Source organism: Talpa occidentalis, unplaced genomic scaffold (genome assembly GCF_014898055.3).
Source record: "Talpa occidentalis isolate TD23 unplaced genomic scaffold, MPIMG_talOcc4v2.1 talOcc4.13, whole genome shotgun sequence".
In the NCBI taxonomy this organism is placed as follows: Eukaryota; Metazoa; Chordata; class Mammalia; order Eulipotyphla; family Talpidae; genus Talpa; species Talpa occidentalis.
The window spans coordinates 53,696,569-53,718,736 of NW_023601322.1; the positions used below are offsets into that span (position 1 = coordinate 53,696,569).

The window sequence follows — 22,168 nt, forward strand, 5'->3', positions numbered from 1 at the left end:
CCCAGACCCGAGCCCTGGCGGGGGGCGGCAGTCCAGGAGGCCCCCTGTGAAAACCCCTGGGCGCCGGGAGGGGGGAGGGACTGGGACGCGGGAGGGAGCGCGCTCTGCACTTCAAGGTCACAGGGAAAAAGGGGGCTTTCCCTGCCATGGATGGCCTTGTGGGAATCTGGCGGAAAGGGGAGATGCAAAGGGCGGTGACCGGTGCGCGTCAGGTCCTGGCTGCGCGGCTTTCGCTTTCCCGGCGCGGGCGCGATGGCTCCGCCCCCATCAGGACGGGAACTGAGGCACGGAGGTCGACAGGCCCAGGCCCAGGGAAGGGCGCAGTAAGTAACAATGGGCGAAGCGGCCCCTGACCCGGCGGTTGCCCGCCTCGCGGGCCCGCCTACCACACCCTGCTCCCGCCCTCCCCCGCTGAGCTGCGGACCCCAGAGCCGCCCCGGGCGGCCACACGACGTCCGGCCCCTGCGGGCGTCCCACGCGCGGTCCTGGCCCACGCCCCAGTGTGGCCCCAGCGCCCGCGCGCCGCGACCACAGCCCCCCAAACGGAGCCGCGGACCGGAAGGCCGCAGTCCCCGCGCCCCGCTCCGCCCCGAAGGGCGCACGCTCCCCGGGACCCGGGCGGGGACGCGCCCCCTCCCCTGCTGCCCCGGCCGCGCCGGCCTCCCCTCCCGCCCGCGCCTCCCCGGCGCCTGCGCACCCCGCGGTGGCTGCGGCGCCGGCTCCGCAGAACCTGGCCTGGGTCTGGCTGGGGAGGGGAGTCTTCGCGGGGACCCGCGGGCGGCGGGAGGGGCCGGGACAGGGGCGGGGGGCCACGACGCAAGTGGCGGGAAAGCCGGACCCCTCTCTCCCCAGGGGGAGCCGAGCACCACCCGCCCCCAGCTGAGTCGCCTGGACGGGCTCAGTCAGGCCACACAGGAGCTCAAGCGAGTTTCTGCGCCCCGGGACTGGGGGCGAGGCACAGGTGGAGAGCAGAATACCAAGTTGAGAGGGGGGAGCTGGGCAGCCTTGGGGTGTGTGTGGTGGGGGAAGCGACAGGTGGAGCTCAGCTTGGAAGGGCCCCAGCAGAGATGAAAGGACGTTGCGGGGAGCTTTTGGGGTGGGGTGAAGGGATTTGGGGCTACTAGGGCTCCGTAAATGGCAAGAGGCCCATGCCATCCCCAGGGAGAGGCGGGAGCCAGAGGGAGCTCAGGAGAGGGTTTGGTGGAGAAACCTGGGGTCAGACCGGCCTCTAGCACCGCAAGCCTTGCTAGTGGGGAACACGTGGAGCCGCCTCTCAGGGACAGTCTCCCCTTCCCTCTGTCAGGGCGCCGTGGATAGGGTGACCTTCGGTCCCCCCAGGCAGCGTGGCTGTGGCAGGACCGTGTGACCGTGCCCTCTGCCAGGCACCCTGGACATGGCTTGTGTATTTATCTGTCACCCGTCGCATCCTCCTGGCATCGCAACAGCTAGGCAAGTGCCAGGCCGAGCCATCCCTGGGCCTAATCCTCGTCCTGCAAGCGGGGGAGCCCCCCCCCTCAGCCGTTGTCACCCCCTCTTCTGTTTCAGGGCTTCCTGGAGTGGCCCAGAGCACCCCAGCAGACGGCCATCGTCCTGGTGGTGTGTGTGTGCTTCTCCCTGTTCTGGTGTTGACTGGGATGCCCTTGGCGCTTTTCCTCTGACCATGGTGCCACTGCCGCCAAGGGTTCTGCGTGTCGGGGAGGAAGTGACCGGGCCTAGCAGCAGGACAGGCCACTGAGGCTGACCAAGTGCCCTCTCAACACCGGGACATTACTTTTGTTGCGTTTAACCTTTTGGGGGGCTTTGCACCCGTGTCCTGAACGAAGTCATCCTTGATGCAAATGTTTTCTATCCCACTGGGAGTGTTATAGGACAGGGAGAGGGGCAGCCCAAAAACCCTGCAAACCTGCCTATTCTAAATGGGTTCTGCCATCCGCCGCATCAACACAAAACATAGGAGACTTTAATGGGAAGGAACTTTAATTAAACTAGGAAACAATACAGGTAGGCAAAGAGTCTAGTTTCTAAATGAAGCACCAAAGTTACCATCCCCTCTGTGGTAAAAGTCCATCCATATGGGATCGGCCAGAACAAGGCCCCAAAGCCTGCTACAAGTCTAAAGCATCTTCCAGTGGGGACCCACAGCAAAGGGTCACAAACAACCGGACAAGCCCGGAAGGAAAAGAGCAAAATCAACATCAAGATAAAAGCTGCCATTGTCACCTCCCACGGGTCTCACCACCATCTGTGTCACCAGTCCCACGACCAAAAGACAAGCGCAGTTTCTTCACGTGTCTCTAGGCTCCATGCGCCTCCTCCAGGTCTCCTTGCTCCATCCTGCTTCCTTCCTTAGTCTCTTCTGCAGCTTCTCTTCCTGCTCAGCTCCACCCTCCCTTGGGTGGGGCAGGGAACCTCCCCCTTTCCTGGGGACCACCCTGCTTGCAATCCCCCTTTTAATTTTTATTCCACCATATCTATGGTGGCACAAATCTCAGGGTGTAGTCTTAGGAGACATGTTTTTTTTCAGGGTTACAATGTGTGTAAGAGAAGCAACAATTAGTCAGCAGCATTGTCCATGAATGTCCAGTATGACAGTTTCATTACTTAAAAATAGTCCATTATCCAAGCCAAAAGAAAAAAAAATCTGGAGCATTGGCTAAAACAAGATAGCAAATATATCAAAATCACAGGGAAAAAAATGTTAAATGGTTCAACTTATGCAAAAAACGAATTCTCTCAACCTTGATCCCAAACTTTAAACAGCATAGCAAAAGTTTGCAAATTAAATCTACCTTTAAACCATTTTTCCCATTTTTGCATAAAATCACAGGGCAGAAACAACCAACAGCAATTTTTTTAGCTGACTTTGTTGAAATACTCCACACAGGATGAGAGCGAACCGGTGGCATCCAGTCGATGTAGGCTTCAGGTATAAAGTTGGTCTCATCAGACTCCACCTGGGCTTTCCTCTTCTCGAGGGTACCAGGGCATTTTCGTTGGCCGGGTTGTCCAGTCCTGCCAATGGAGGCAAGCTTCCTCACCTTCTTTGGAGGTCTCTGGAACCCTACAAACAAGGCAAACAGGTTCTCCTCTTCTTGGTTCAGCTCTTTTTCAACTTTCTGGAAGAACTCCACACAAAGCCACACAATCAAACTCACGTCCAATTTTTTTTTTAAAACAGACAAAATCCCTATGGAAGTTATGCAAAAACAGACTCTGAAATAAGTAGCAAAAATTACTACCACTATTTGTATGCTGTGTTGGTATCAAGGGGAGAGAAAATGTGACAAGTTAGCTTTGCTGGAAAAAAAATTGCAACCTTTCTGCAGATCCTGGTTACTCAAAACAAAACAAAACAAAACAAAACAAAACTTTGTGGATTCAGGACAAAATGCATAAAAAAAAATTTCCAGTATTATGTCAAAGAAACCTTAGTAAATGTCAGGTGTATTTCCAGGTCTTATTGAGTCCCTTTGTAAGAAGTTTTACTCTCAACAGTTCCATCAATAGGAATCTGTTGAGACCTTTTTCCCTATATTTCCAGAACAATTTCTGTAGATGTGAAACAATTGAATTATACAATATTACAAGGTGACAATCACCATTGACAATTTACATACATACCAGATACTACTGTTAACATTTTGTACATACCAAAGTTTTACCATTTTCCCAAGTGACAATGCTTCCCTTCCAGTTTTACTTCATTAGGTAAAAGCCAAATAGAACAAATTCATGTAATGCTTTCCCAGGAGGAAAAGGAGAAACTTCGTGGAGTGTCTCAGGAGCTCTACTGAGGTTCCACAAAATTTCCTTGCATCAGTCAAATGACAGGCCACCAAATTTGTACTTGAATTTAGATTTCTGGGAAGCTTTGCCATAAATATCAGAAAATTAACAGAAACAACAATATTCAATCTCTATGAAGGCACCGGCTTAGTTCAGTAGCACAATGTTGACAATCAAACTATAACATATACTTTTTGTTTTTCTCATAACCGGAGACTCTTTTTTTTCCTTTCCAACGTCTATGGGCACCATGTATACCAATTTGTCGATCACTGGAGGTCAAGACAGTTAGACACAAGGACATACAGACATACAACGTATAGACAAAGACAGTTTTTTTTTTTAGTTATGCCATGTAGAATATGTTATGTAACTGCAGTTTTACTCCATAGGCTCAGAAAAAAAAAGTCAAAGTCCAAAAAAAATGTGGAGTGTTGCTGGCAGAAAAATTTCCGGTTGTCATCCTACAAACCTAAGACTTTGGAAATAGGAAGGAAAAGTTTTATTAATCACAAGAGTTAAACGACCTTGTTTATCACATTATGGTTTTCAGTGTTGAAGACTTTTTGTTAGAAGTCAATCCTGGGGTATTCTGTACAGCAACTGAAAGAATAAAAGTTAACAGTTAACTTTTAAGCAAAAGGAGTCATCTCTTGTTAGCCACCAAGCAGGCACTCCTTGGGTTTCCTGGAATAGAACCTGAAAAAGCAAAATCAAATTATCAGTAATTAACTTTCAATTAAAAGGAGTCATCTCCTTACTTCTGTTAGCCACTCTGGGACAGAAGCTGAAAGAGCAGATTAAACATCTAAGCACAGATTACACCTCCCCCACACTAGGGAGGGACAACAACAACACAGGTATGAAAACCTGGTATAGTTACATGATGCACCCTAAAGAGTGCTTTCCACAACAGACCTTCCTCAGTAGGAAGCAGAAACTTAGAATCTTGTCTTACACCAGCAATTGAACAAATCCACTATTCAAAAATAACAAAAATGGCAAACATGCCCAAAACAAATTGTGTAGACAAAATTCACAGCAGCAAATCCTTTCAGACTCAGACAAAATCTTGTTAATTTTTCTGATCCAGACTTTGCAAAAATTCAAGTTATCTCCAAGAATCCATCAAGGATACCAGAGATTACCAGTTACTGCTTAAGGCTACTCTTTCCTTAACACCCAGGCATACATTTGCTAATTTAAACACCACTGCTCCACAGTTGGCTTGCAAAACCCATCAGACACAGGGCAGGAAGTAGTCAAAGACAAAGCAACATACCACTGAAGAACCATTATTGCCTTTAGAAATGCTAATGAGACAGCAGAGATTACAAAAAGAAAGAAAAAAAAAGTTCCAAGTGGCCTCAGACGCCATCTTTGATCTGGCCACATGGTCCAATGTACTGCCTAATCTTTTGAGTAAAACTGGCACAGAACAATTTCCACAAAATCAAATGTCTTAGCAAGTCACTACAAACAAATTACATACAGACACACAGAATCTTCACAAAGCCCAAGCCAGTTTTTTTCAACAGCAAATCGACATATGAAACAAACACACTGGAGAAACCAAAAATCACATTTGCGCTTATGGTAGCCAGTGCCATAGGGAAGCTCAATTTCCCCATGGGGCTGACTAACCACGGATGGCTCTGTCCTAAATCTTCGTGGTCGCCAAATCTGTTATAGGACAGGGAGAGGGGCAGCCCAAAAACCCTGCAAACCTGCCTATTCTAAATGGGTTCTGCCATCCGCCGCATCAACACAAAACATAGGAGACTTTAATGGGAAGGAACTTTAATTAAACTAGGAAACAATACAGGTAAGGCAAAGAGTCTAGTTTCTAAATGAAGCACCCAAAGTTACCCATCCCCTCGTGGGTAAAAGTCCATCCATATGGGATCGGCCCAGAACAAGGCCCCAAAGCCTGCTACAAGTCTAAAGCATCTTCCAGTGGGGACCCACAGCAAAGGGTCACAAACAACCGGACAAGCCCGGAAGGAAAAGAGCAAAATCAACATCAAGATAAAAGCTGCCATTGTCACCTCCCCACGGGTCTCACCCACATCTGTGTCACCCAGTCCACGACCAAAAGACAAGCGCAGTTTCTTCACGTGTCTCTAGGCTCCATGCGCCTCCTCCAGGTCTCCTTGCTCCATCCTGCTTCCTTCCTTAGTCTCTTCTGCAGCTTCTCTTCCTGCTCAGCTCCACCCTCCCTTGGGTGGGGCAGGGAACCTCCCCCTTTCCTGGGGACCACCCTGCTGCAGGAGGGGGCAGGGATTCGCCCGGTGGCCCCAGCTGGAGGTGCAGCGGGACCTCACAGAAGGTAGACAGAGGTAGCTCTGGGGGTGGACAGGGCTAGTAGCTTCCTGACCTGTGTCCTTGGGACGTAGGATATTTCTCCAGGTACTGAACCCCCTTCTTGTTTCCGGAGGAGTCTCTTGTCTGTTGAATTCGGGGTCATGTGAGGACTCACTCACCCTTTTATCTGCTTGTAAAGAGTCGGTTCCTTGACATTTGGAAAAAGGCCTCCGTTGAGGGATCACGTCCTGGAGCCAGGGAGGGCTGACTCTTGGCTGCCGTGTATCTGTTGCTTTTTATTTATCCTCATGATGGATTTTGTTGCTAGAAAATCCTCCCACTCAGCCATTGCCATGTTTGCCTTCATTTTTACCATGTTACCCTTCCCTTTTTGGTCGATTTGTAAGTGTTGGATTAGTTGACTCTGGCTTCTCCAAAGAAACAGCATCAGGATGGATTTATATCCATTTCCCTCCAGCTTTGCGATGTTTCCCATGATTAGCTCTTGGGTTTGAAAAAATGTGTTTCTACTCCTCGTGTCAATGTGGAGGTTGAATCCTTTGTGTTCTCTGACTACAGATTATCCAGTGGTAGAACCAGCCTCGGCAGCTTCCTGAAGTTGGATGCCCCGAGGTTTTTATGTCACACCGTCCTATTTCTAACTCATAATGGCTGGATTGACTCAAAAACTCATTTTCTTGATTTTTGGCTCTGTGGGAATGTGGCCTCTCCACCGCTTTCCCAAGCTTTCTGGAAGCCTTGGCTGCGGCCTGCCTGGATCACGACATGTGTGTGTGTGTGTGTGACATGGACATTTGAGGGTGACTTTCCATTTGTAGCATCCCAAAGTTGGCTTATGACACTGCGCACGCCTTATTTTGGCCCGCCCCTGTCCCAAGCCCATGAAGGTAATGGGGAAAACCTGCGAGGATGAGTCTATTTTTCTAATTTTTGCTCTCTGAGCTCAGCAGCTGTGACTGGACATGGAAATAGAGCGTCGCTCTGCCGAGAATATGGGATTCACGCAAGAAATCCCAAATAAATGGTGAAAGTGAGACCCTTCATGTCACTTGACTAGGATTCCAAGGCCTTTTAATGCTATGCTAGAGAAATGAAGACAAGCAGGTTTGAAATGGGGGGGTCTCTCCCCATCGTGCTCCTGGGGTGCAGTCACTCCAACAAAAAGGGGCATCTAAAGGGAAAGGACACAAATCTGAATAGGGTCACTGTATCCGCGTGGCATAGCGTCCTGTCCCACCCCACCCCGCCCCTTCCCGTCCCGTCTTGGCGTCCTGCCCCCGTGTCCTGTAGCTCCCCACCGCACCCTGCCCCGCCCTGTCGCGTCGCGTCCCGTTGAACCCTGCCATGCCCCGTCCAGTCTGGCTGTGCCCAGTCTGGCTGTGCCCCGCAGTGTCGCTTCCTGGGACCCAAGCGGCCGCGTGTAGGTTCCCCCAGGAACCGACACACCTAGCCACCTGTGCCCCGGACTCCGGCCGCCCACATCCCACTCCCTCAGGGGCGTCTCCTGCCATCCAGGAAGGAAGGGGCAAAGCACCCCGGAGCTGCAGCAGGAGGATGGGGCCATTCCTAGCGAGCAGCCCCTGCCAGGGGGCGAGTGGGCTGCGGGCCTGACTGAAGGCAAGCACTCACGCACCAGGGTGGATCCTTGTTTCCTCATGGGCACCTGGGCACAGGCTTCCCTCACACTGAGCAGGGTTACCCACCCCCCCAGCTTCTGGGGCTCCAGGGTTTAACAGCCAACTCACAAGAGCAGCGGGTGTCCCAGCGTAGACCTCAGGCTCCGCCCGCGGGTCCAGAGCACTCCAGGCATGCTGCAGGAGGCCTTGATGCCCCAGCCAGATAAGACACTGGCAAGCAGTGAAGCCCAAAGGGCCTCACACTGTGGGGCCGAAGCCAAAGGGCCTCACACCGTGGGGCTGAAGATTCCTTGTGCCTCACACCGTGAGGTTGAAGATCTAACATTCCTTCACTTTTTGTTCTTGGTCATAAATAAGAAAAAATTTCCCAAAAAGGTACATTAGGCACTATATTATATGCATCAGTATATTGCAAATAAACGGCATGGAAAATTAGAAATTAATTATTAAACGATTTGGCCTACTTGACAATGGAAGACAACTTATTGAGCATGCCTGACAAGCATTACAATACAATAATCATAGTAGGTCCTTCTATTTTGTTTTCTCTTGAAGTTTCTTGGGAAAGTTTTTAATATGAAGCTATTTGAGTTAAGGAATTTCTAGGTAGAAAAAGTTCTGATAGCTGAACTGCAGCTGGTCTCCGGCTGAAGGTCATGTGAATAGAATAGTCCTTTGATGCTTAGGCTTTAGCTGATAGGGATGCACTGGCGGTTATTCACTGTTTTAAATAATTGTCTGAATGAAAAAATAAGTAGCTTTAATGTTAGGTTTGGTTTATTATCTGTTAACCTTGAGAGCTGCCATCTAGCTGAGACCTGTAGGGGCCAGTAGTCTATGGGAAACATAATATACTAATTGTTTATGCTTTACACTTGATAATGTATTTTCTTATTATTATTACTAATAATGAATAAATAAAGACCTGCTGGGTCTCTCGGCAGAAGATACTAACACCTCACCAAGTGTCGGTGTCTATTCATTCCCTTCCCCTCAGCCCTTAAGTTTTCAGTTCTTTCGTTTTCGCCTAGGCCGTCTCATCCTTTCAGGAACCCCTGACAAGACGTTTTGTCGGAGGCTGGTCCCCGGCACAGGCACACATGCACCTTGGCCATAACACAGACAAGTCCAGGGCCCACCTCCTGCCAAGTGTGGTGGGGCACCTTGCCAACAGGGGGTACAGCCACAGCCCCCTGGTAGCATAGGCACAGGCAGCAACCCGCAACCACATGTTGCTCTTTGGAGTGAGGCATCAGGACAGGGGGAACCTAGGGAGTCAGGCCCCCTCAACAGGAACACATGAGGAAAACAGGCCCCAAGCCACTGGGGCAACGCCACGGAGGCCACAGGCAGGAGCTCAGAGGCATGGAAGCCCCCCCCTCCAACCCCAGATAGCCCAAGCCCCCATCTCTTCCTAGCCCTGCTACACCTCAGTCAGCCTAGGGAACAGCCCCCCAAACCATGGGCTTGGGTACGAGGCCTGGCCTCACCACAGCTCGGGGCTCAGGGGAGCCAGTTCTGCACCTGCATTTGTGCTTGAGAACACCATGTAGCCCCACAGGGGCCACCGCAGACAGCACACCCTCTTAAGAGGGGTGGTGGTATGGGCTGCAGCTCAGGTCCCAGCAGCTTAGGAGAACATGAGGCCCCTTTGCTCTATTCCAGGCAGGAGCCCATGGCTCACTTAGTATTGACCAGGGGCCCCACATATGGGACACAGTGTAGGCACAACCCACTGCACCCGCAACCAGGTCTTGGGGAGCCTGCAGGCAACATGGAGAGCTGCCCTGTAAGCACCCGCCCCCAGTGCTGCTCCCAGACCAAAGCACTCACCCACAGCCCCCGTGGCCTCTCAGAGCCACCTGGACCACGCTTGCCGCGGTGCTTGTTCCCCACTTGCCAGGAGTCCATCTGCCCCGGCAGTCTCACCCCACTGATGAGCAGAGGCAACCCCCACAGGGAGCACACAGGCATAGCAGAGTCAGCCCAGCCCACACCATTGCTTGGGGTTAGGGTTATCATAGCAAGTAAAAAGGGCACTTTCTAAGGTGCCATAGGAGATGCAAGGGCCTGCAGAGAGGAGCCACCACCCCTCAGAGCTCACCACTGACAGACCATGGCCATGGCCCCCAGCCCCCCTCAACATGGGCAAGGCACCCCTGCCACCACTGCAATGGGGCTGAAGCTAAACACTCTTCCAGGGGCAGTCCAGTAAGGGCAGCACAACCCTGGGGCACACAGCACCAGGGGACAGAGCCACTGAGCTGGATGGGGCCAAGCCCTGGCATCAGCCCTCCATGACTCCAGGTGCCCTCTCGTGGAGGCTTCAGCAACACCAGCCCTGCAGGCACAAGCAAGGGCTCCCACAGCCACCCCCATGGTTGGCCAGCCTCTAAAGGCAGCTGGAGCCTGAAGCTGCCCCAGCACCTCTGGGGCATTGCCTGTCATGGCCCTCCACTGTCTTGAGAGCCGGAATCCCATGTCCAGGCTGCAGCACTCACAGGGGGCAAGATGCCACCCCAGGGGCCTTGTATACAGGGCTCAGCCAGCACTTGATGTGCATCAGGGAAGAGGAACAGCCATCTGGGGGCTCAGAGCTTTCTCTTCCTCTTTACCTAACAGCCCCCACTATGTGACAGCAGCACTGACCCATGCACACAAGGCAGGGCTCAGCGCACAGCCAACTGCTTGGACAAGAGCCTTTGGCAGTTCAAGCACCCCCACTGCCCACCCAAACTCAGGGAGGCTGCAAACCTCAGTGATGGGGGCAGTGACCCATCAGGCAACACAACACTCAGTCACCATGAGCTGGATTTCCACCTGCCCACCAGGGGCACCTCCCCTATAGGGCCCAGTGGAGGGCTCCACTCTACAACCAGCCACACAGGACCCTAAGGGCCCCAGCTCCTGGGGCAAGCAGTACCATGTGGGAGATGGGTGCTGCTGGCCACCACCCAGAACTCCAGGCCTCTGACACTTGCAGGCAACACAGGTTCAGCCAACCCCAGGCCCCCATGGACCTCCAGTTACCACCTTTGCTGGATCTACTGTGACACTATAGCCCCCATGGGGCTGTGGTGGCCTGGGCACTGCCCACAGGCAGGCACTCCTGGAGCCCCACCAGCACCAGCTGCCCCCACAGGCCTCTCTTGCACACTGGAGCTGGCAACATGGGGCTCCTCCTTTCTCTGGCATCTCCTGCTCCAGCAGCACCACACAAAGGCTGCCCTCTAGCCCAAAAACAGCCCCATGGGTCCAGGTGGCTCAACACACTGGCTCTTTCCAAAGTGAGGGCCCAGGTAGCATGACACCCCACTGAGGGTGTATCCAGCAGCCACACCAACCATGAGCTGCCCAGCTAGCAGCCACAGGTACCCACAGCCTGAGGGCCAAAAAGACTGACCCCAAGCACAAGACTTACCTCAGGTCCCCCTACAGCTTGAGTGCTCGGTGAACATCGGTTGTAGAACACAAGGGCCCTCTTCATTGCATCCCAGGTGGCTAGTTGCCTTGGGAGGGAGCCCAGAGACCCTGGCACAGTGTAAGCCAAGAGCCAGGTAGTGGCCAGGGCAGCACAGAGTATGGCCAGAGAAGACCAAGACAAGAAAGGCCACAGAGGCCCGGAGGGCCCAACTCTGAGGCTGTATATGCACAGGGGGGTCAGCTCATGACATTGGCAACTGTATGACTGACCCTCCAGGAGGGGAGGGCAAGCTCCCTGAGGAGCCACACCACTGAGGTGTGCAGCTGTGGACACTCCATCAACCCCAACTTGGTCTGAGGCCAGCACCACAGCAGGCAGGGCCACAGGGACACAAGGCCAGGGCAGCACCCGCTGCTCCTTTCAGGGCATCAGAACAGCGAGGCACACTGGGGGCCAGGCCCTGTAGACAAGCAAACAGGAGCACAGAAGAGGAGCAAGTCCTGAGCCATTGGGGCACACAGTAGAGGCCACAGGCAGGGGCTGAGGGCCCTGGAGCACACAGAGGCATAGCCCCAGAAAACATGCACCCGCCAGGACACCCGCCTCCTCCCAGCCCCAGTGCTCCACATTCACAGCATGGGGAGCAGCCACCAACAAGGGTGTTGGCGCAAGGTCTGACCCAGCAGCAGCCTCAGGCCGGAGGCATTTTCCCTACAAGTCCGTTTTTGCTTGAGCCCGCCTTGTGGGCACAGGGTTCCACATCTGACAAGGCGCCCCTCAAAGGAAGGGCTGGTGCAGGCCCCAGGGCTCACCATAGCAGTTGGGGGGCTAAGTGTTATCCTAGTCTTGAAACAAGACTTCCAACCCCACTGGGAGTGCCCCCCTCACCAGCTCGAGGTGTGGGGTGCGTTGTGGGGTGCGCACCACTACCCTGATCAGGTTTTGGGGAACGTGCAGGAAACTCACAGCCCTGCCGGGCAGCACCCCCAGCTACTCCAAGATGGAGACGCTTATTGCAGACTCCGCGGCTTCTCAGAGGCTGAGCACCGGTCTGGCCATGGCGCCTGTTGCCCGCTTGGCACACTCACCCCGCCTTTGGGCAGCGGCAGCACCCGCCGGGAGACCGTGTGTGGCAGCCGGCTGTGCTTCCACCGTGGGCGGGTGCTGCTGCGGCGCGCGGTGCGGAGCTCTGAGACACCATAGCGAGGGCGCGGGTTTGCGGAGACGCCGGAAAACGGACACCGGCGAGGGCACGCGCGGGGTTCCGCCCCAAGAGAGCAGCCGCTGATACTCTGGCGGCAAAAAGCGCCGATTTGGGGCCAGAAAAACCTCAGCGCCCAGGGGCGGGGCCGAGCCCGCGAGCCCCTGGAGCTGCGGCCCGAACCCCGGCCCCTTTGCCCCGCGCGACCCCTTTGCCGCCTCCCCGCACGACCGCTTTGCCACCTCCCCGGTGTGCGCGGGGGCTTCTGGTCGACCTCGGGCCAGAGGAGGAGCCGGGGCCCCGCGGCGGGGCCGTCCAGCCTCGGCCATCTTGGGGCCTCTCCGCACTTGGGGCGCTGCCGGCCCGGCTCCCCCCGCGGCCCTCCCCCAGGGCGGCTTCGGCCCAACCCCGCCGGAGACCCGAGTCCTGAGACTCCGGGATCCTGGGATCCGGCCCCGGGCCCCTGGCTTCAGCCCACGCGCCGGCCCCGATTCGCGGCCCCGGCTCCGGTCTTTCCTCGGGTTCGGCGCGAAGCTCGCACCTCGCGGGTCCCGCCCGCCCCCGCCCGCGACCCCGGCGCCCGCCCCCGCGACAGCGCCCGCCCCAGCTCCCCGGCCGGCTGCGACGAGTTCGCGGGGGGCTCGGCCCCCGCCCCCCATCACTCGCGGATGCTGTGCAGGCTCGGGCTCCAGACACCCCAGGCTCGCGGCTCGCGGCCTCGTCCCCGTTCAGGAGCCGCCCCCACCCGCAGCACTCGGCCCCCAGCCCCCGGCCCGACCCTAGGGTCACGGACCCCGCTTGATTCGCGGCCCCCGACCCCGCGGCTCCTGCGGGAGACTTGGGGTGAACAGCGGCGGCATCTCCGACCTCCGGGCGCGGCAGCGGGGCTGGACCCCGGTGGTCCCTCACACCCCCGGGGCTCCCTCCCCCGGGACGGTACGCGGCAGTCGGGCCGACGGAGATGCAGCCCCGGGCGCGGGACAGCCGCTGCCTCCCCCGGGACCCTCCCGCAGAGGTGCGCCCCGCGCTGTGCAGGTCCCGGTGGCCTGCGGGAGGAGGCGCTGCCCCCGCGGAGAGCTGGTCGACCCGCGCTGCGCGCAGCCCCGGCGAGCTCGCTGCCTGGCCTTGCACAGCTGCGCTCACAATCCCCCGGCGTCGGACGCCTCGCGCGCAGCCCGCCCGACCGGCCCGTCCCGCCCGCGCGCCCCGGCCTCCCGGAACCGCGCGCCGGGCGCCGCCGCCAAATCCACTCCCTTCGCGGGTGGGCGTGGGGGGTGGGCAGGCGCCGTCTACGCGGCCGTCAGGGGGCGCCCACGCCCCCCACTCCAGCCCGGCTCCGCCTCGCGCGCGGCTCTAGCTGGTCCCAGCGGCCGCGCTCCCGGGGAGACGCCGAGACCGGGCGGCCGAGGCGAGGCGGTGGGGTCGGCGCGCACCAGCACGAGCCACGTGAGGACGCAGGACACGACCCAATGGCCTCGGACCTGGGAAGCGGGGGCGGAGGCGGCGGGGAGTCCCTTCCCCGTCGGCAGGAATTGGGGAGCGGGTGTCTGGCGCCCGCCTGGGGGCTGGGGGCGGCCCCGAGGTCAGGCTTCTTGCTGGGCGGCCGCCGGCGGTGGCCTCGGGCCCTCCCCTGGGGTCGCTCCGCCTGCGCGGCCACCTTTGCGCGCGCGCCTCTGGGGACAGGGCCGCCCTCCGCGCCCGCCGGTGTCCTCAAGGCTCGGCTCAGCTGGCGGTACCAGGACCCTCCTCTGACGCCGAGCCTCGCAGCTGCGCTCACGGTCCTGGGGAGGCTCCCTGGCGGGGCGGCTCCTTGGGGCCCTCCCAGCCGGCTACTGTGTGCCAGTGGCCGGGCGCAGGAAAGAACCGCAACGCTTGCCTTCTGACTTGGAGGGCCCCCAGGGCTAGTGCTGTGGATGCTCACCTGCATCCTTTCACCCCAGGACTTATTCTTCCTGAGGGCCCACTGTGTGCTGAAGCCCGGGTGACATCCAGAGTACAGGGGAGATTCAGGCCCTGGGCACCAGGGCCAGGCCAGGGCTTTCCCCACTTACTCATTTCCCCTGATGTTTTCTGAGGACCTACTGTGTGCCAGGGCCAGTGCAGGTGATGTTAGAACGGAAGCAAAAAGTCCAACAGTCCCTGGTTCCTTGGCTGAGCTGAGCTGAGTGGCCTCCCCGGTCTGGACTCTCCTCCTCCAGATATACACCCGCAGATCCCTGGTGCTTAACTTATTTTCAAATAAATCATGTTTTTCAAACTTTTAGGGGTGGAACAAGGGAACCTGAATATGGATTGTACAGGGATAAGAAGAGATTCATTCTGTTGGGATGACGTTGCGGTTGTTTAGGAGATGATTTTGGTTAGACACGCAAGCAAAGGTATTTACCACCGAAGCGAGGTCAGATCTTATAATTTATTTCAAAATAAATTTGGAAACATATTTCCATGACCTATTTTAAAATCATTTATCTGTTATAAAGCCTAGTAAACTCTTGTTTTTCTTGGTAATGTTTTAAATTTCAAAGATGTTGGATTAGGGAATGCACCACACTTTACACTTTTCAGTATAATTGGAAAATCTCGTTTTTTTAAACGTGGGATTTTTGTGTAGACCTGTTGTCCTAGACACAGGGCAGTTCGTCAGTTGACGTTGTGCCCAGACTGTGGGCACCTCGGGGTGCCCCATGTGTAGGGTGTCAGAGAATGAACGGGATCCCCAGGGGCCGCCCCTGGGGGGGGCACATTCAGGCAAATGAGCGAATATTCACACGAACCCTCGCTTACCCGGACTTAGGGGAAATAGGGCAGAGGCGGCCAGGGGACCACAGACATGGTGCCTGGGGGGTCCCTGGGAGGACTCTGGGGGGACTCGGTGCCTCTGAGGGGGACTTAGCACCTGGTGGGAGCTCAGTGCCCGGGGAGGGGTGGCTGGTTATTTTTAGACTGCACAAGTTGCGCAGCACGGGGCTGTGACCGGTGAGATGATGTTGGGGTCCTGCTGTGATTATGGCTCCGAGGGAGGCCGCGGCGGACCTGCGCCCAGTGGGCCACCGGTGCTGCGGCAGCGGGGCGCCCCGAAGGCGGCGGCTTCTGGAAGGGGTGGGGTCCTTCGGTGTGTGGTGCCGCTGAGCCTGGAGGGCCGAACCCCGCCCCCCGCGCCCCCAGGGCTTCCCGACTCCGCCGCCATGCTGTCTTCACCCTCCAGCCCGCGGGAAGTGCCGGCGCGGCCAGTCGCTCCGCCTCGGGGCCGCAGCCCGTGCGTCCCGTCCCGCTCCCGGCGGCTCCGCCGCAGTCTCGGTTCCGGACCTGCAGGGCAGAAAAGGGAAACCCGAGCCGGTGCCCTTCGTGCCGGGAGCAGCAGCTTCGTGGGGAGCTGGCGGAGCGGGGGCGCGCGCAGGGAGGCGGGGCCCTGGCCGGGGCGGGGCGGGGCGGGGCGGGGCGGGGCGGGGCGGCGAGGGGAGCGGGGAGCGGGGCCCAGGCCCGGGCAGGGTGGCGCCGGGTAGCGGCGGCCACGCGGGCCAGGGTCAGATCGCGCAGGGCCCCGGGCGCTGCGGGCGCGGGCCGGTGTGGGCCCCCCCCGTACTGGGGTCCCCGCGCCCTCCTGCTGCACCCCTCTCCTCCCGGGGGAAGCAGCGGGCATCGGGGAGAGGACTGACGGACGGGCGGGCGGGCGGGGGAGGGGAGGAAGGGGCTGGCTTGGGGGTCGCCCCGCCTCTGCACCCCGAGGGAACAGACGCGCACTCGCGCAGCCGCGCCCTCCCCGTCCGGGTCCCGCGCCGCGGGATAGGGACGGCCTCCGCGTGGCGCGGCGAGTTCGGGCCGCTTCTCCTCGGCCCGGAGACCCCAGTCCCGGCGCGTGGCCGGGGGGTGGGGGGCGAGGCATCCAGGAGGCGCCCTTGCCCGGGAACTACAACATCCAAGAAGGCGCCGCGCCCGCCGAGACTACCACTCCCAGAAGCCCGAGGCGGGCCGGGAGCGGGGCGTGTCCGCGGGGGCGGGGCCTGGGGCGGGGCCCGCGCGAGGACCAGAGAGGCGGAGGCGCCGACCCCGAGTCACACAGCGGCCCTCGGCGCCCTCCGCCCGACAGACGCGGCCCTCGCGCGCCCCAGCTGCGCGTCCAGCCCTCGCCGGTCACCTCGCGGGCTTGGCCGATTCCCCACCGCTGGGACGAGCGATTTCCCCGCAAACGTCGGGGGCTCCCCAGTTCGAGCACGGGTGACGATGACAGACCCGCCCGCGCTCCGACGCCTGCAGCCCCGCACGCTTGGCTCGCCGCCAGCGGGACCCCGAGGGGGCAGAATAGGGGGGCGCCGGGGGTCTCCGGGGAAGAAGCGCCCAGGGGTGCCCGGGAACCGTCTCGATGCGCAGCGAGCTCTCGCCCCGCCGCCCCCTCCTTCCCGCGCCCGCCGCGGGGTCTGTCCTGGGGACGGGGCGGCGCCATCAGGGACTGGCCCACGCGGGGAGCGCGGCGTCTGTGCCGAGAAGCTTCTTCCCCGGCGAGCCCCAGGGTCCCCGCGGGCCTCCACTGACGGGACGAGGCCACCGGCGGGCCGGGGTCGCCCTCGAGACGGACTGACGGACACGAGCGCAGCCGCCGCCGCCGCCCAGACCGAGTCCACTAGTGGGACCGGAGCCTGAGCAAGTGCGCGGGACCCCCCAGGCTCAGGAGGCCGGGCAGGAGGGGCGAGGGGTGCAGGGAAGGTCCGCGGGCGCGCGCGGGCTCTCGGCACAGTCACCAGGTCATGTTGGGGCGCGGAGGCACCAGAGGCGGGCGGGTCAGGCTCCTCGGCCGGGCGGGCGCTGCGTCGGGGACGAAAGTGCAGCCGTGCCCTCAGCTCAGTTTTCCGGGGCCAATAGTTGGGGCTGGGAGGCTCGAGGCCCCCGAGCCCGGAAAGCAGGGGAGCCCCTCCCCGGAGCCCCGCCCTGGAGCGGGGTCCTGGACGCCGAGGGCCGCGCTGGGCAGGACGCTCTTCCCGGACGCGGCTCCGTGGGCGCGAAAGGGCCGCGACCCCCCCCCCCGAGACCGGGGCCACAGGTGCAGGTGACCCCTTGGACTCACTTCCTGCCCTGGGGGGGAGCCTGAACCCCGCCTCTGTGGGCCCCCACACGGAAGGAACCGGCGCCAGATGTGCGGCTGGAGCAGGAGACGCGAGAGAGGCTGCGTGGAGGGGCCTCCCCAACCGCCCTCCGCGTCCCCCTTCTCCCCATCCTCTCCGCTCACCAGTGGCTCCCCAAGGCCGACAGGGCCCCCAGCGCGCCCCTCTCGGGCAGCGCGCCGGGTCCCGCACCTGGAGACTCAGGAGGCGGCGGGGGCCCGCGGCGGGAGCAGAGGCGCTTCCTGGCCGCGCTCACCGAGTCCGGCAAGGAGAGCGGAGCGGGCGGGGATGCTGCGTCCTTCTCGGGGCCGTGGACTCTCTGGCCGGGCCGCGGTGGGGCTGGCGAGGCGGGGACGGGGCCACGCGCAGGGAACTCGGGCCGGCGGGGAAGGGCTGGACGCGGGGGCTCCGGGGCTTGTTGGGCCGGGAGGAGCGCAGGGGCGGGCCCATCCCTGAGCGTGCTGGACTGTTGACTCTCCCTGTGGTGTCACAGTGCGCTCCCTGCAGGTGTTCACCTTGTGTTCTCCTCACGGGTGAGGGGTAAGGAGAGGGCATGTCATTAATATGTTTCTTCCGTGGTGGGATCACAGCACTGCCAGGATTCTCCACTTTCAACATTTAACACTAACATAAGGACTTTCCACGCCATTAAAGACTGTTCAGTGTTACTGTATCTAGCTTTTACATTTAATTTTGTGTATATTGGGGGTTTTTATTTGGATAGTTTTGAATCATTTTACTGTAAATAAAGTGTTATTGAACATTGTTACACATACAGATTTATCGGAATTTGAAAGCATTTCCTTAGGTCATTTCCAAAATTAAAATTACTATTTCCATTGAAAATGTATTTTAGGGCCTCCCCAGTGGCGCAGTGGGTTGGGCGCAGCCTGTGGAGCTGTCCGCAGCCTCCGCAGCGCCAGGTCAATCCCGCCGGCCTTGGAGCAGCCCACATGACGTGCAGACCCCTCGTGTCTCCCGGCTGCGCCCCTCAGCAGTGTGTTTCAGTCAGTTTGTCTGTTCTGCCCCCAACTCTGTCTCTGGTGAAACCTCTCTAACACAACGCCCATGTCTGGCTTACAACCCAGTTCTTGAGTGCATAAATAATCTTTTAAGATTTACTTATTTATGCACACAAGAACTGGGGTACAGGCCAGAGTTGTGGGGGGTGAGAGGATTCATCAGAGACAGAGTGGGGAACAGAACAGGCAGACTGACTGACTGAAATGCACTCTGAGGGGAGCAGCGGGCATGACACGAGAGGTCTGCTTTGCCATATGTGGAACCTTCTCTGGCCAGCCGGGATCGAACTGGTGCTGCAGAGGCTGTAGACAGCTTCACAGCGCTGTGCTCAACCGCCTACACCACCAGGGGAGGCCCTGTTTTATATACAATTCTTAACACATCTCGCTTTATTTGCATTTAGAGTTAGGACCTTCTACCTTTTGATTTTTAGATTGTGAGAGGTTATGGAAAAATTTCATCTTTATTTATCCCGCAGGCCCAGAGGTGATCTTTTTCCAAAGTCTGAGCCCTGAGCCATTGGGCGACAGAGTACCCATGGCCCCAGCAGGGGCACATTTGCAACTTGAAGCAAGCAGGGAGTAGAGAAGCAGGAGACTTCTAAGAGCTCACCTGGTCATCTGGGGGGCACAAGTCAGGCTCCTGGCCAGTCACTCCCTGAAACTTTTAGTCCACCCCCAGGCCTTGTCCCAACATAACTCCAGCTAATGAGCAGGTCACAGTGGGCTGGGGCAGAAGGCACAGGCAGGTCTGTTGCAAGCTCCAGGACTTCCAGCCTTTCACCGACAGTGTCTGCCGCAGCCAGACCCTAAAATATCCGAAAGTCATTAAAACAGCAAACAAGGTTGCTTGAATTTCTGGGAAAGATTTTTTTTAACCGTTGTTAAAAGTCCCCTTACCTGAAGCTGACATAAAAGCAAGGCGTGGGGCCTCTCTGATGGCGCAGGGATTAAGCACAGCACTGCGAAGCCATCTGCAGCCTCTGCTGCACGAGTTCCATCTGATGGAGGGCAAGAATGGAAAGACTGGAAAGGGAGGCCTCACGTGACTAAAACCTGACTCACGCAAGGAGGTGGGGGTCGAGGGGAATAACAGGACCATTAACCCAGCTGTGGAGGTCGGACCCTTAGACGCCAGTGCCTTGTCACAAGGCAGGAGACCCGAGCAGGATCCCAGATGCTCTAGGGAGTGGCGCACAGGCCTGAGGGGAAGGATATGGAGATTGGGCCCACCCTGGAATCTCTGGTCCCTTTCTAGTGTTGCCTGTTACCGACATCAGCAACAAGCAGCCACTCCACGGAGGAGTGACCCTCCCAAAGAGAAAAGGGCTGTATCAGGGCAGTCTCTGCACGGGCTCGGGGCAGCCGTCCATCTGCCCACCCGTGACTATGCAGGTGCCTCTTCTCACCAACTCTCTCCCTCCGCAGGGCAGCAGCCTCCTGCCTGCCGTGACCTGTCAAGGCCGCCCGCCTGCAACCATGCAGGCCTCTTTCAGTGAAACCTGTCCCTTTCCCTTTCCCTCATAAACCTGCCCTGTTTTTTGTTTTGCTTTTTTGTGGGACCCTCGCCAGCGGCCAGGGAACGAACAGGCGCTGCAGAGGCTTTGGGCAGCCCCTCAGCCCAGCGCTCAACCGCTGTGCCAGCAGGGGAGGCCCTAAATCTGCCCTTTAATGTAACTAGTGTCTCTGTCTCGTGGAGAAACGTGGCTGGGGAACTCGCTGTGTCCTGCTGTAATGGGAGCTCTGGGGGCACCTTTCCCAGAGTGACCCCCGGGACCCGCACACACTCTACAACCTACAACATTTTGGCGACCATGAAGGGACTCGTCACGTCATCTGGTGCCAACATCACATCCCCAGCCGGGTAGGTGACCCGCACGGTGCCGCAGACCTCTCCTGTCTCCCCGCTGCTCCCCTCAGCAGTGGATTGCAGACAGTCCACCTGTTCTGTTCCCCACTCTGTCTCTGGTGAATCCCCTTACCCCCACCCCCGCACCTCTGGCTGCACCCCAGCTCTTATGTTCATAAGTAAAGAAATCTGTTTAAAAAAATAAGTAAAAATTGGCCTTCCTGGTGGCACAGGTGGTTGAGCGCCGCACTGTGAGGCTGTCCGCAGCCTCTGCAGTGCCGGTTCAATCCTGGTCGGCTGACGAGACTCCCACATGGCGCAACAGACCTCTCCTGTCTTGCCTGCTGCTCCCTTCAGCAGTGTATATTTCGTCAGTCTGCCTGTTCTGTTCCCCGCTCTGTCTCTGGTGAATCCTCTCACCCTCCAGTGCATCTGGCCTGTACCCTGGTTCTTGTATAAAAATAAATAAATCTTAAAAAAATTAAATAAAAGCACGACTAAAACATCATTTACCTGCAGATCTGGAAATGGATCCTAGTGCAAACATTACAAAGCAGCTGCTATTCAAAATACATTGTGAGAAAAATGAAGGCTCTCGGCTCCACATAGAATGTTTCTCATTGCACATCATGGTGCAGCACAATACACTTTGGCCCAGACTCTGACATCCCTGTGTCTGTCCTGTGGTTTGGTGTAATATTCAGCCTTGAGCCAGGAGCCTGTGTTTATTTTGGGGGCTCAGACGGGTCTCCTGGGGACTGTGCAATCTTGGCTGGCCTCTCTCTGCCTTTGGGTGGCCTCTCTCTGCCTTTGGATTGTTGAGCTCTATAGAGGATCTTCTACTGCCACTTTCACTTTAGTTGTCTGGTTCTACTTCCCTGCTCAGCTTTTTCTTTTTTCTTTTTTTCTTTTCTCTTTAAATTATACAAGGGATCTCTTTTAAACATTTCTTTCAGGGAAGATTTGTTAGTGGACCACTTCTTCAGCTTTTGTTTGGGAAGAACATTTTTACTCTCTTGTCTCTGTAGGAGAATCCTGCAGGTTAGGATATTTGTGACCCATATATTTTATCTCTATTCTGAATGCGTTATTTCATCCTGAGACAGGGCAAGCTAGTGTTATTAGGCAGTTTCAGGGACAGTGCAGGAGGGGACCTCTGAAGAATTTAGGGAGGCTTCAGAGATAAGGACAACCAAGGGAAAGTAACTCATTCCACTAGGAAAAACAAACATCCCAAGACCAAGGACAACATTGTTAATGCTAGTCCTGGTTTCCTTCAGGTGGTAAAGGGAGGCGGAGATTGGAGAAATGGAGAATGGTTTAATTTATGGACACATTAGAAGGGCAGCTGTTTAACTTCAATGCAGGGATGCCCATCCAGAAGACTGGGCCATAAATTTAAAGATGCAACAAATGGGGAAAGAAAAAGCTGTTAGATAAGGAAAGTAAAGATCCCCACTCAGTAGCAGATTAAGTGAGACAGCCGAGAACTAAGCAATCACAAAGAGACTGGTGGAGCTTTAGAATAATGAGGGAAATAAGGTATATATTCCCTGAGACACGACTCCACTTTGGCTTCCTTGCCCCTCCCAGGCCTGGTTCCCTGGCCTGGGAGTCCCACTTTATTTCTGCTCTTTTTCTCCTCAATAAACTTTTTCTTTCTATAAACAAATCTGCCTCTTCTCGCTTGCTTGCCTGAGCGTCTGCGAAGTTCCTGCTGCGGCTTCGTGAGACACCAACCCGTGGGGGTCTAGTGGCTGGGGCTCAGCGCTGCCCTGCAGCCTGGGATCTGTTCCTGGCTGGGAGACTAGGCCTGACAATTCCGGTA

At 57.4% G+C, this 22,168-nt stretch overlaps 1 long non-coding RNA gene across 3 annotated transcripts in view; it reads right to left on the reverse strand.

The window, feature by feature from the left end:
• Positions 1–22,168, reverse strand: part of LOC119243228 (uncharacterized) — a 28,287-nt gene that overhangs the window by 2,362 nt on the left and 3,757 nt on the right. For all 3 annotated transcript variants that reach the window (XR_008551399.1, XR_008551398.1, XR_008551397.1), the window contains exons 2-3: positions 19,392–19,492; positions 19,105–19,300 (exon numbers count right to left, since the gene is read on the reverse strand). This is a non-coding gene — a long non-coding RNA (uncharacterized LOC119243228). The remainder of the gene's footprint in view (positions 1–19,104; positions 19,301–19,391; positions 19,493–22,168) is intronic.